A 15,629-nucleotide genomic window follows, 5' to 3' on the forward strand; every position below is an offset into this window, starting at 1 on the left:
AGAACACCTGACCTCGTACTCCCCTCACAGGCTTTATGGACCTGGCGGGAGCCCTGGGCTCAACTATCTCCGAGCTCAGGGTTCTCTCCCGGGACAGCATGCCAAACCTGCTAACTTGCTAACAAGTTGTCAAACAGTATCTAAGTGTAAACTCTTTAAATATTCTCATTAATATGACTGTTGTCTTGAGTTAAACTGATACCCATTCTGGGTTCTACACATACAGTTGAAGTCAGAATTATTCGCCCTCCTTTGATATTTTTTTTTTCTTTTTTAAATATTCAGAATATTAAATTATGTTTAACAGAACAAGGGCATTTTCACAATATGTCTGATAAAAAAAAATCAGAAGAAAGTTCTATTTGTTTTATTTTGGCTAGAATAAAAACAGTTTTTAAATTTTTAAAACTCCTTTTAAGGTCAAAATTATTAGCCCCCTTAAGCTATATAGATTGCAGTTTTGCGTTACGTCGCCGATTTTGATCCTGCCGCAAAAATCATTTTAAACCCAGAAGATGAAATTAGCCGACAAAAGCTTAAAATTCTCCAGTTTTCCCCACAGTTAAAGCTAACATTGTCCTAACAGATGCTCAGCACACACAAATCTGTTAAAATCTCAAAAAAAAAGTACCCGAGGGTTTCTTAAACCTTTAACAAAGAATGGAACTTCAAGGAAACTCGCATGATGTGTTTTTAAATTCGAAAGTACCTAAAACTAGTTTCATAGTATCAGAGCAACAACATAGTTTCCTCATCAACTTTCTCTGGGCATACACAGAAAACAGAGCTGAAAAAGAGAAACGTCTAAAGCATCTGCAGTGAGCCTACACTAATGGAAAGTTAGAACGTGTCATCAAAGAGTACGGGGCTGCCCGTCTATACAACAAAAGCAATTTGGGATGCTTAAAGGTTCAAGAAACCCTCAAGTACTTTTTTTTTTGTTTTTTTTTTGAGATTTTAACAGATTTGTGTGTGTTGAGCATCACTTAAGACAATGTTAGCACCTGTCAGCTTTAATTGTGGGAAAAACTGTATCATTTTGAGCTTTTGTCGGCTAATTTCATCTTCCGGGTTTAAAAGGATTTTTGGGGTGGAATCAAAATCTGTGACGTAGCGCAAAACTGCAAGTGCATAGCGGAGTTTTCTTATTTGAGAAGACCCTGCTTCTTAATTATTCAAGACTGCACATGCTTTCTGAAGGCAAGACAGACCTGCCAAGCTGTGAGACCTTATGTTGATGACTGGGTGAGACTGCGTAAACGGACTCTGCCGACGGCACACAGTGTTTAGCTGTTCATGAAGTCTTGTATGTGTTCCGTGATCCACTGGGTTTGTTGCTTGTTTTATCCCCGAGATCCTGTCATCGCCAAATTTTTTTCTGTAATCACAAGTTAATTTAATTTACTTAATTTTAAAATAGAAATAGAATTATGCAAAAGTATTTTAAAGACATATGCACAATGTTTGATTAGTTTTACAATGCTAAAATGTCTGCATGAACACTTTGCATATGCCGGACTTTTGCCCGCTCACGTGCGTATAGTGGAAAGCAAATGCAAAAATGTGTGGATATCAATAATGAATATGTGTTTATCAGAAAATGCTTACCAAATGTTTATTAAAAATTGCTTATTTAGTTGAGAATACCTATAGTTTTATGTTTTGCAAGTTGTTTTGTATTATAGAACTTAATAATTAATGTTTATGAGTTTCTTTAAACTTGCTTTTAGATGATAATTCATGTTTTAATATGGAAATTGTTTATAAAATCCCTCTGCCTTTTCCAGTTATATTTATAATATTTCCAGTAATATTTATAAAGAAGGATTTGTCTAATTGTGTACTTTCATTTCAGTTGTATCATAAAAGGTACAGAACAGTATCATAAGAGGTCTTTTCTGTACCATATAAGGTACAACTTTTACAAAGGTACAAAACTGTTCCTTAAGGAACATTGTTTGTACCACGTTGTACCTTTTTTTTTTTTTTAAAGGTGTGGAGTCTTTGTTATAACCCTGCTGAAAAACAACAACATCAAATGATAATACAGCTTTAACTTTGCATTTGCATACTAATGTGTAGTGAAATTCTTTTGAAAAGCCGATGTTATGAAGTGTGACGTACTACTCTTTATCTAAAACTACAAGAAAAAAATGTCACACTGCAGGAATTTCAAATGATCTAGTCAAGAATGAATCAACTATTTATTAAGGGGTGGCACTGTGGCTCAGTGGTTAGCACTGTTGCCTCACAGCAAGAAAGTCGCTGGTTCAAATCCCGGTTGGATCAGTTGGCATTTCTATGTGGAGTTTGCATGTTCTCCCTGTGTTCTTATAGGTTTCCTCAAGTCCAAAGACATGCGCTACAGGTGAATCGAATAAGCTAAATTAGCCGTAGTGTATGTGTGTGAATGTGAGAGTGTGGATGGGTGTTTCCTAGTGCTGGGTTCTGTCTGGAAGGGCATGTGCTGTGTAAAACATATGCTATATAAGTTGGCGGTTCATTCCGCTGTGGGAACCTCTGATAAAAAAAAGACTTAGCTGAAGGAAAAAAAATGAGAATTTGCTAACTTTTAATTCAAGTGAGCCAAACTTTAACAAAAGATTGCTCTCTGAAAAATACCCATATAAATCATTTTTAAAGTCTTTGTGTAACCTGCATACTAATCATACTTGTATGTGATAATGCGTTTAAAAAATGAAGCTGTCATGAGGTCAAGTCAAGGGGTAACTGTTTAGTTAGAAACAAGACAACCAGGTGCGACTGAATCTAGTAGCTCCCGTTTTTTAAAGAAGACATGCAGCTGTTGTCGTTTAACAGCGTCACTCTGCGAACACACCTGCTGCTGACCACACACACTCACTCACACACACTGATGTCACTGTGTAGGTCAGCAGAAACTCTCAGCTATGACATCATCATACAAGCTTCTCACAGCCTGCAGCACGCGCGTCACTGTAGAAATGCTTGTGAATGATGTCTTGACGCTTTACGTAGTAACTGTCACCAAGAGAGCCAAGAGAGTGACAATTAAAGTGCCATTAAAATAGCTTCCCATCCGGAGTTGTGCATTAATTACTTATCTGTGTGCGTATAGCCAGCCTTGGAGCAAATGTATTGACAATTAATGTATTGTGTACATAAAAAGATGTAATAAGCTTTTGTTTTATGAACATTTTAAAGTATAATCTTCTTAAAGATGTATTCTAGGCAATTTAATAGACATGCTGCTGATCAAACAGTCTCAAATGTCACCTTGATGTTTGAGTTGTATCAAGGTGTGTTCCTTAAATAAAACACACATACAGTATGAGAGGGTCATCATAGCATGTTGCTAAGCTAATATATTCTTATAACCCTGCTGAAACAACAACACAACAACAGAAAGCAAGATTCTGATAGTTTCCATTACAAAAACCAAGATTTTTAAGGTTCCATAGTACAAATCTGGCTATACCTAGATAGAGTTGAATAATAAGAGTTCAGTACATGCAAATGGGATACTGTGAACCTCAAACACCATTGTTTCCTCATTCTCATTTAAATCCTGTGAGTGTAAAACCCCAGTGAAAACATGCAAATTGGAACCAAACAGACTGTTATGTTGCACATGAAATCATTAATATGTACACACCTGACAAATGTTTTGTCGTTGATCACAGTTGTAAGAGAAACAAATAATAATTTAACTTCTAGTTGATCAGAAAAGTGGCAGAAGGCAGTTTTTTTGGATGGATCATCTGTTGAACTGCATCCCGATCATCACTAATACTGCAGAAGACCTACTGGAACCCGCATGAAGCCAAGATTCTTACAGAAATCAGTCAAGTTTGGTGGGTCATGGTTTGGGGTAACAATCAGTATGTGGGCATGCAAGATATCTGCTGAGTGGATGGCAACATCAATAGGCATTTGTGCTGCCCATTACATTACAAACCACAGAAAAGGGCAAATTCTTGAGCAGGATAGAGCTCCTTCTCATACTTCAGCCTCCACATGAAAGTTCCTGAAAGGAAAGAAAATACTTCAGGATTGGCCAGCCCAGTCACCAGATATGAAAATTATTAAACATGTCTGGGGTAAGATGAAGGAGGAAGCATTGAAGATGAGTTCAAAGAATGCTGATGTACTGGGAGTCCTGCAAGAACGCTTTCTTTGCCATTACAGATGACTTTAATATTAAGTTATGAGTCATTGCAGAGATGTATGGATGCAGTCCTCCAAGCTCATGGGAGTCATACACAATATTAATTCTTTTTGCCACTGCAGCATGACTTTATATTCTATAATATGCATTATTTCTGTTAAGTTCCAAGACTTTTGTCTAAGCAAAGTCAAACCTTACTGTCCTAATTAAATCATTAAAAATCAAGGCATGATCATGTTTTATTTTGGTAAAATAAGTGTAATCTAGAGGCCTTTGTCTTTCATATAAGCCACCTCTGATGCCAAATGATCAACTAGAAGTCAAGTTATTTTTTGTTGTTTCTAAAACCTGGATAAGGCAAGACTTTTGTCAGGTAGTGTATGCCATCAGCAGCGTTTGAATGGACTCAATGCTTTCTAGAGAGATTACAGCAGTTATTCCCCACCCTTTATTGTTTTTAAGTGGTTACAAGCTTATGCTAAATTGAGTTTATTTTACATTGTCTGTCTATATCACGTCTTGTGTGTATTGTATATAAGTTTGTTTGTGAAAGTCAGCCACTGACATGAGCTGGAGCATTAGAACAAAGCTTATTATTATTTTCGACCATTCCAAATAAGGTCAAAATGGATTTTCATTTGAAGGGGTCAAATCTGTGTTTATAATCGATCATATAAAATAGTTCTGGATATTTTACTTGCCTAAGCCACATACCTACTATGTAGATAATAGATATTTTTTTGCCACTCTGTGCTTCTTTAACTATTAAACCATTACATTTGAATGGTTTCTAATGTGTTTTGGGGCACAATCCTTAAGGATTCATTGGTTTTAGCATGCCATAAAAGAAGGCGGTATAGGCAATAGAAGGTATATCTTACAGCTTGTCTACACCGGATGTGAACATTGTTGATATAGCACTAAATCCAATGTAGACATTGCTGATCATAATGGCTTGTATTGTCCTTTGTTGTGTTTCACATGTCCGGTGTAGATACAGTGTTAGACAGGATAATCACGCTGCCAAATATTTAGGCCGGTCTTTGTGTCAGGAGCATGCATATGATACGTTGAAAATGCTTTCTAAGTATATGATCTCATTTCTAGCCAAAAAACAATCATATTGATCTTGTTTTAATAAAAAAATACTATGATAGATCATGTTGTGTATGATTATTATGTTTCAAGATAATCTATCTTTTTTCTCAGTTAGTAAAGAGACAATTTATGCCCAGCCTTGAATTTTTAGAAATTGGTTTTAACTTTAATAACTTGTGTTGTTGTAAGTGTGACTATCAAAAAGGCCCAATAATCACACTTATTCATATTTTAGCTGCAGCAAGCTGTTTAAATTTTGCCCATTAAAAATGCTCAGACACACTTATACTTGTTCTTTAGTGACTGAAAACTTTCTTTTATGTTTCGCTGCATTAAGCTTCAGTATATTTTGAGTAGCAGCAAGTAATAATTTTGCATTGTGGCTACTAATATTTGGTCAGATTTAGGTCATTACATGACCAAAATTCGTTGTCTAGCTAGCATCTAAGGACAACGTTATTTTGACGTCTAATAATGACGTCAAATTAAATTGATATTTGGTTGATTTTAGGTTGTGTTGGAAAGTGACCAAAATCCAACGTCTGATAGACATCATAGTGGTAACGTCCACACAAAGCCAAGGTGTAACATGATTAGACGTTGATGTTTGGTTTATTTTAGGTTGGACATTAAACACTGACGTTGGGTTCTGACGTCAACCTGATTTTTATTTCCAAACCAAACCTAACATCCTCACGACGTTGGGGTAAGCTAGGGTACAACGTCAATATGACGTCATGTTGACGTCCTGAGACTGCAGGGTACTGTCACAAGACAGAATGAGAGTTCTGTTTAGTAAATCAAGTTTTGAGACCTTTTCACACAAATAAGAAAATCATACAGTTTATAAAGCTAATAGCAAGTTAGTTTTAAGATAATTAGACTAAATACATTGCTTGGAATAAGTGTTCTAATACTTCCCCGTGTTCAAATTTACTTCCCTTTTTTATGTTCAGGGTAAAAAAACTGCAGTACAAATGCATCAGATCAAAATTTTTTTCCAAAATTTTCTTCATAAATCTGTTAATCAACCTCACTCCTGATCAAAACTATTAAATTGTTTAGAAAATTACTGGATTTTAACTCTTTAATTGCCAAATGCATAAATTATGTCACTGATTTGGTAAAAACAAAACAAACAAACAAAACACACAAAATGACGTATTTTTAATATAAAAAGCGATTTGTGTTTATCACAACCTTGGACATGTGAACGATAAGTAACAACATTGACTTTGAGGCATTGTAGGTTTTTTGTGCAGCATAAGATTTTCATTTTTTCTCACTAATTTACTGTTGGTGGCTGTTTTTGCCCCATTGACTTCCATTATAACCCCATTTTTATTACAAAACCATGACAACACCATATAATCATACATTTTTTTTTTATTGTTGGTGGTTTCCCTGTTTGCAAGAGGTAAAATTGTGACTTTTTACTATTGATAATCAGTTGGCACTATTACCCTTTTTGATAAGCCTGTGCAAAAAAAAATTGTTTTTGGATTTTTTATGAAGTATAACATCACATTAAAGTGTGTGTGTGTGTCTGTAAGAGTATGAAAATTTGGCCTTTGCGCACTTACCTTAATGTGTCTGAGAAAATCTAAATATGCACCTCAGCTCTCAGAACTACATGGAGTAAACAAAAACAAAGACTGTGTATTTATGCTCTGGCTGCCTTTAATGTTGAGAAGGACAGACTAAACAAAAACAAGGTAAATGGATTTGCATGCTATTATGCGAGTCATTTGCTGGTGAGAAGAGCAGCAAGCAACATAAGAAAGGGGCATACTTGTACTAAGCCTTTTCCCAAAATATGTTTCATTCTGCTAGTTATGGCCTAATTAAGACTCAAAACCACCCCAGAGTGGATGGAAACATCCCCAAATGTACATAAGGGTTAAGATGTTTTTTCTTTGCTAAAGCATTGATATATTTTCTTATTTCATATATACATATCTTACTGCACTTGCAGATAATTTGACTTGCTTGTATCTTCTTAAATCAATCATGCATTTCTCAAATGTATGGTTATTTTTGATGTGTATTAACCAAATTGAGTGTGAAATACAGACTCCACTTTAATCCAGTGCAAGCTAAATGTTTATTCTGCTGTTAAATCAGTTTACAGATTGTAGCACTCCTTTTGTTTAACAGATCAGCTATTCCACTAAAATCCTTCCAAAGTATAATCAAATTATCCTGGCGTGCAGGCAGATATTAATCAGAAACACAGTATTTCCCCTGAATGAAGTACAGACATTCTGTTCTAGGGTCAGCTGTGAGGAACATGGACTCCTGGTTATACAAACTACACAAATATGAATCTTACCGGAGGTAAGTCATGGTCTGCTTGCCCAGACGGGTGTGCTTAAGTGTGCAGGATGTTTCAGAACGATGATAAAGAGTGAAAGATGTTCAAATGACTTTTAACTGAGGTCTATGCCGTTTCTGAACCTCTGACTCAACTGGCAGGTCAACCGTTCCCTGTGGAAATAGTCTCACATAAGCCTCAAAGCTATGCATTCACTAGAAAGACCATTTGCAAAAATATTTGCATGGGTTTGCATGGTTTAAGACAGTCTGAAGGAAGCACCGCCCTTATGTGTAATTTTCTCAGTCTGTCTGTGTGTCTCCTTCCAGTCTCCCAGACTGTAGCTCAGCCCTGCGTCTTAGTTAACGTCTCTGTCTCTGTCTCTTCCGTGCTTGCACACGCCTGTCCGCTGAAAAAAAACAGTACGAGAGAAAAGTGAAAGAAGTGCTGGGTAGAGGGGAGAGAGAAAGTTCATCAGTCAGCAGTGACTCACTGAGGGAAAACCCTGACTTGTATGCCAAGACGTCTGACAGGCTAGACTTTCCAAATGGAGTAAACAGGTCTCGGTTAAAAAAAAAAAGGAACCCTGTTTAGATGCTAACGTTAATGGCTGTCTGATCTTTCTTCCTCATGGTCACGACCCTACAGGCAGACTGTTAATGAATTTCAGACATGACTTCCTGTATTTCAGACATCAGATCAGCATCTGTGTTGGCCTGTATTGATTTCAACTGTCCAGCAACACATAGTTGTTTTGCAATACAGTTGTCAAGTGCTAGATCATGGTGGTTTGTTGCATTTTCCACAATGTAGCACACTGAACCAGCATGCAAGCATGATTAAAAAAACTGAGACCAAAACCTGGACTAGTTGGATTAATTCACCTAAAAATGTAAATGTTGTTATTATCTCACCGACTTGTTCAAAACCACCTTCGCTCATCTTTGGAATAGCCTACAAATTAGGATATTTTAGGTGAAAGGTGATGATCTCCCTCATCCTCAATAGACAGCAGAGGTCCCAAAGTCCAGAAAGGTACCAAAAACATCAACAAAACAGTCCATGTATCTTCAGTAATACAATCGGATAATTTTAACACTACATTTATGCATACCTGCCAACACTAGCTTTTTTCCTGGGAGTATCCCGTATTTCAGACCCATATCTTCCGCCACCTTCCTGTTTTGTTATTTCTCCCAGAAAACTCCTGTAATTTCACTCTGCCCCTGGACCTCAGCTTATTTGGTACAGTCTGTAACACCCCCAGGTTGCCAACTTTGGTAGTATCTGATCGCAGCGGCTCCTGAAGCCCAGTCCACAGTACAGTTACTAACACCACAGTACGCCCCCCCCCCCCCCCCCTCCCCAACCCCTTCCTCCACAGGTCTCCCGGAATTTCTAAGATTAATGTTGGCAGGTATGCATTTATGCGCACATTAACCCAAAATAACAAATTTATTCGAAGAACAGAACAGTCTGTTCTTCTGTGTCCAAATATGGTGCACATTCACATATCGTGCTTAATCGCATCTCTGATATATTACTTTGTATACATCTGTGCACATAGTGCCCATGAAGGTGCGCAATATACTGACACTGAAGAGAATAAAAAACTGTTGAATAAAGTCATTCTTTTTTATGTGTACAGAAATGTGTTCTCATAGCTTGATTATATTTTAATTGATCCACGTTGTCCACTACGATATCATATTTTAAACTTTAGTTGATGTGTAATGTAGCTGTGCGAGCATAAACAATATCTCTGAATGTAATGCGCTCAAAGTTCAAAGCTTTTACAAAGTTAGCTTAGCAAAGTCTACAGCGAACAATGTTTGGGGACTACAAAAAGTACATCCGGGTTAGTGAGATCGAAAATGCTTCAGTTTACGCACATTCACCACGCACTTACATCCTGCGCAGCGAAGGGACGTGGCAAGAGGTGCTGTAATGCTGTAATGTAGCAGAGAAAGCTAAACTGCCATCCAAACGCTGCTATTTCCTTAGAGTTTCTTCTGTTTCTGTATTCGAGCTTCCAAAGGACACGACACAAAGAGAGAAGTACTTACAGTTTCATTTTAATTATTTTCCATAGAATTTAAAAAATATATATAGCTAGCATTTGACAAAAGACAGCTTCCAGAATCTCTCCCAGTTCAATGCTGCATTTGGCTAAAAACTTCTCCAACTGATAAAGTTGTGGATTGTGAGTAACAGCCTGTAAGCAGTTTTATTTGATAAAATTGATCAATTACTTGCAGTTTCTAGCGTTAACAGCAGGACTTAATTTGTGCTCGAACAACCTCTAAAATTCTGAATAGTTTTAACCCCCCCCCCTTAGCATTTTGGTACGTCTGTGAAACCCCTGGGTCGCCAACATTGGTATAGGATCCGATCACAGCAATCGCCTGAAACACGCTTCATAGTACAGTTACTATCACCACTGTAAACAGTGTCTCCCCGATTTTCTGGGACAAATGTTGGCAGGCATGCCCTCCCCGCTCTTCACTTTCGGCCGCAAAAACAACCAAACCTCTAGTACCTTTCAGACATGAAGTTAGGAACCTTGCTGTCTATGGAGCATAAGGGAGCTCTCAGATATCATCTAAAATATTTTATTCTGAGTTCTGAGGATTAACAAAGGTCTCAGGGGTTTGGAACAACATGAGGGTGAGTAATAATAGAATAATTAACAGAATTGAAACTTATATGTGAACTATGCTTTTAACTGATCTCCTAAGTCAGATTGGTATGCTGGTTTTAGAAGAATTATAATTATTTTTAAGCAGGAAAATTAGGAATTGTTGAGTAATTTATTTGCAAATGTTTGCACCACCATCTGATTTGAATGGTTCCTTTAGTTAAATGGGGTGGTAAATAACAGTATTGCACAGTCTGGGCAAATAAACTATCCTGGCACACTTTGTTTGTTGTGTAGCCCTCCTTTAGAAAACACACCAAAGGTCATCTTACTCTACCAAATGTCAGGAATTTGCACAGTAATTTTCGAAGGTAACCACCTGCAGCATTAAAAGAGAAAGCACATATTACAAGAGATTCATCACCTCTTACAAACAGAGCCAGCAGTTTGTGCTGGGGCACAGTGCTCTGAATAGTGACTCATCAGCTTTATTGCAGCTGTTTTCATCAAAGGAACATGCACTTTTGGCTCCACTCTTGTAATATTTGGAAATATTTGGCAATGCAAGCTGAGTTAAACAAGAATAAAAGCAAGCTTACTGTTTGTAATAACTGCTCAGAGCAATAAAATTAATCATTCGCACAGCACACAGCCACAAGCGAAAGTCACATTTCATGAGAGGTTTATGATATCATAAAGGAGTTATCGTAAAGGATGACACTCAACAACCAGGATTTCATGCCAGGATCTCTGGGTTTTACTTAAGATCATTCCCTAATGAGATCCTTTCATCTTGAAAGTGCAGACTTTGTGTTCTTAATTTGTGAAGATCTTTATCAAGAGTGATTAGGTAGGAATTATTGCTAATTTGCCCTCAGTCATTACATGCTATCAATTCATTATATTGTGCTTAAAACATTTTAGATCTGAATGCATCTCTATTGAACGTCGACCACATGTGATAAGACACGTCTTGATCTTCAAGAGTGACAAAAAGTGATCTCTTCTGCTGAGACTTTAAAGGATTTTCTGATGTGGTAAATGATAAGTGAGCGAATTATTTAATTGCACTTAATTCTTTACACTTCAAGGTGGCTAAAAAGTTCCTACTTTGGATTCTGTCCATAAAATTCACCCTTCCTGTCTATCTCAAATAAGTTCCAAATGTGAGACTTTGTTATATGCCGCACATAAACCTCTTTGCAAATGCAAGTTGTAGATTCCAGTACACAGCTGAGAAACTGCAAACCCTTGAGAGCCTACTTTAAATTGCAATTCATAAATCAGTCACTGAAATGCTCCTTCCGAGATCCAGATTCTGAAAGGATCTGACTAATAACGTGCACAGGGGACTCGTAGCTTCTTATCAAACTCCTCATCTAACTGTCTGCTGGTTACACCCAGCCTTGAAGTGCAGCCAGGACCCTCAAAGACTATTGCAAAACACTTACCAGCATGGGCTGTTTAGCTGGCAAATAATAAAAAAACAATCTCGTATTCTCAGTTCGGTTTCTAAGTAGACATCACAAGAACCCTTTGAAATGAAAGGAATGACAGATAGAAGTTGTCACTGAGTCATGTTTGTGAATATTCAGAGTGCAGCTGGTGCGCGTGAGTAATTTAGTGTCGGGCGAGACTATGCCTGTGAAGAGAATATGTTCAAAGAAGCATGAAAGGGAGACCCCGGTAAGTTTCCCTCTGGTTTCCTGTAAGCACCAGGTGTGAGTCACGTGAGAGTCACATGTCTGGGTTTGGATAGATCACAGAGGCATATTTAGCTTATTCGGACATGAATGATCAAAGAAGATGTGGGTGGTGCTTGCAAAATTTGTTCTTAGTTGTTGCCATGCGGTTAATAATGTTTTCTGTGTGGTTTTTGGAAACTGCTGTGAATTTGAAAGGGCTTTAGGTGCTTGCTTGGGTATTTCTGTGCAGTACCTTAGGCGATTCCAATAGTTGGTTGGGGAATTATTAGGCTGTTATAATTAGATGTAGTTTTGCTATGTGGGTGGCATGGTAGCACTGTTGCCTTTGAGCAAGAAAGTCACTGATTCAAATCCTTTCTGTGTTTCAGAGTTTTTTGTTCTCTCCATGCTCGCCAAGTATTGACCTTATTCTGTGATGCAGAAATGTGTTTGTTTTTGCGATTGTTTTGGAACTTCCAATTCAGTCGCCTATTTGAGAACTAGAAATAATAAATGTCAGAAAATGGACAAACTTATCCAGCATATGTTTTTTGCTGCAGATGCTGTTGCAGCTGCAACCCAGTACTGGGAAACACCTATACACTCTCATTCACATCACACACATACACTTTATTTAGCCCACCCAATTCACATATAGTGCATGTGTTTGGACTGTGGGAGGAACCGGAGCACCCAGAGAAACCCACCCAAACACGGGACAAACATGCAAACTCTACACAGAAATGGCAACCGACTCAGCCGAGGCGCGAACCAGTGACCTTCTTGCCATAAGACGTCAGCGCTGCCCACTGTGCCACCGCACCACCCATCGAGCAGCATAATGAGCTTTATTTAACGTCTAAAAATTTAAGTCTTGAGCCAAAAAAACTCCAATGGCTGCAGACGCTCATGAAGAATAAGGTCAGCAAGTGAATTGGATGTATTAAATTGGCCGTAGTGTGTATGTGTGTGTGAATGGGAGAGTGTGTGGGTGTTTCCCAGCACTGGGGGTTCATGAGTAAAATGTGCTAGAGTAACTGGTATCTGAATCCTCTGCAAATGAAGGGAATAAGCCAAAGACAATTAAGTGAGCGAGCTTTACTATGTAGGTGCTAAGATGCTCTGAGGGAATGTTATCAGTTTCTAGAGGTCAATTTGCGGAAAGAAACAAGCCAGTCAGAGTTATCTATGACCTGTTATCTATGTTGGTATCTGTTGTTGTTGGGCAGAGTTTGTTAGATCATGGGACGTCTGAGCAGTGGCGGATTTAGACATGGGCAATATGGGCGATTGCCTAGGGCGGCATCTTGCTGTGGGCAGCACGGGGAGATGGTGCAAAAAAAAGTGCCCCAGCAAAAGCTTTGAGATAAGATTTACTTTATGCAAGTGTATTAATTTAGAGTGGTTATCCCAAAATAAAGACGTTAGGGGATATTCACATTTCTTTTGCATGCACAAGTTTGTTATTCTCTATGTGCAACCGAAACAATGCTGGTGAAAAACAATTGACGCATATGCAAAGAGAGTAATTCCGACACACTAATCCCGGTTGTTTACATGCACGCCGATATGTGTCGTCATGCAAGTCAACAAAACTAAAGTTTATATAATATGATCATGGTAATTTTACTTTGACTAAGCATGGCTATGAAGCAGAAAGGAGGGATAATAAGTCATGGAGGTAACCAAGACTTCATAACATTATTTTCGGTCATGAGTCAGGTCTGAGACAACAGATAATTCTGTAAAACATATATTTTTTGCATTCTATAAAGCTATCATAATTAATATTCATGCAAAACTCTTAGAATGTTACAGTTGTGTCTTTGTGTCTTGAATATTTTTTGTTACATTTAGGATTAATTTATGTTATTTTATTTAGAATAATAATTGTATGATAATAATAATAATAATAATAATAATAATAATAATAAACAAATTGTTTTATTTATTGAAAATAAATAAATATATTTAAATGTATTTAAATTAATTAATTTAAACGTAAATATTTAAAATATATATTTAAATATTTTAAATATATATAAAGTCAACGTCATAGTGTCTTTATTTCTTGGGGGATGGGGAGGGTTTATGTTTGGGGTGCTTTCCCATTGTGCTATTTAAACTAAAACCGCCAGTGGGTCTGAGCGATATGATATGATTTTCCAGCCTGATCTCATGAGGAAACGTGAGTATTTTACGTATTGTCAGATTAATGGCAAATTCAGTGGTACGAAATTCCTATGCGTTCAGTCGTACGAAAATTTTCGAAAATTTAAAAAAAGTGGCATGGCACCCAACCCTGCCCCCAAACCCAACCATCATTGGAGGATAAGCAAATCCTACCAAACTGTACGAATGAGATCGTATAAATTCAAAAGAATTAGTCACTAAATCAAAAAGTTCCGAATTGCAGTGAGATGATGTTGGGTTTTCCAACAAACCGCAACACGTAATTTGATCAGGGACCAGATAGGCTTCACGTAAAATTTCTTTTTTGCCCTGAGAGGGATTAATTCATTCATTAATTCTCCTTTGGCTTAGCCCCTTTTTAATCAGGGGTCGCTACAGCAGAATGAACCAGCAACAACTGTGCCTTCCAGCCGCAACCGAGTACTGGGAAACACCCATAAACTTTCTTATTCACACACACTCATACACTACAGTCAATTTAGTTTTTTCAGTTTACTTATACCGCATGTGTTTGGACTTGCTGTGAGGCAACATTGCTAACTACTGAGCCACTGTGTGTTGATGTTTGCCTGTGCAATGTGAATTAGCCTTAGAATCCCACAATTTTGATATGCTATTTCTTAGGCTTTATTTGGCCGTTACAATGGGGTTCACAGGGTGTTGCCATGCAGTTACTGTAAGTGATTGAGTGTTTGTTCACTAGTGATACCAAGTGTGGTTATAAGCCTGTCTACATCAAAGAACTAGCGGCGATGAAACCATAGAGAGATTTGTAGAGCAAACATGTCTAGTAATCTGATAATCCAAATCATTTGCAAAAATTTAAGAGATGAGACAAAATGACAGCTTCTTCGTGTTCCCTATTGCTTGGTTTTCGTCATCCAAGTATTTACTCTAAATACTTAAAAAAGTAGCAGTCACACTTTATTTTAATGGTCCGTTTGTTGAATTTAAGCATTTACACACCAATTGCATCTACACGCCAACTAATTCTCATTAGATTATAAGTAGACTGTTAGGTTGGGGTTAGGGTTAGTGTAAGTTGACATGTACTTGCAAAGTTTCTTATAGTCAGTTAATTGTCTGTTGAAGGAGCAGTATCAATAGATATTAAGCAGACAGTCTACTAATACTCAAATTGACCGTCAAAATAAAGTGTTACCAAAGTAGCCCTTGTAAAATTACTCTAGAGAAGTAAGTAATGCATATTGCACTCTGAAAACCATTCCACATTATACCCTGCAAACTGAAACTGTAGCTTAAGGTTGATGTGTTTACATGTTAGCATAATCTGTGTAACCTAAGAGGCTAATTTCTGCCTGTGACAGTATGTTAATGCTTAATATGCAATTTGAACCTGACTAACAAGAGTTACCAGCAGTTGGTGCCGATGTCCTGACATTTTATCATACCCATCAGATTATGCAACCAAAACTGTATTTGTTTGGTTCTGAGATTGGGGTTATGGATTAGGTAGTTTAGAGCAGTACTACAGCTTCGTAACATTCTGTAGTGCATTTAGTGATTTTAATCACCATATAGTAGGCATCTTTC

The 15,629-nt window shown here is 37.4% G+C and overlaps 1 long non-coding RNA gene across 1 annotated transcript; it reads right to left on the minus strand.

Annotated features, from left to right (window-relative positions):
* Nucleotides 1-275: 275 nt before the first annotated feature.
* On the minus strand, nt 276-8,932 carry LOC141376524 (uncharacterized). The gene is made up of 4 exons (XR_012386963.1): nt 8,674-8,932; nt 7,578-7,968; nt 6,829-6,874; nt 276-4,006 (listed from the first exon to the last, which is right to left on the minus strand). It is a non-coding gene; the product is annotated as an uncharacterized lncRNA (long non-coding RNA).
* Nucleotides 8,933-15,629: the final 6,697 nt, after the last annotated feature.

This window comes from Danio rerio, chromosome 11 (genome assembly GCF_049306965.1).
Source record: "Danio rerio strain Tuebingen ecotype United States chromosome 11, GRCz12tu, whole genome shotgun sequence".
Lineage (NCBI taxonomy): Eukaryota > Metazoa > Chordata > Actinopteri > Cypriniformes > Danionidae > Danio > Danio rerio.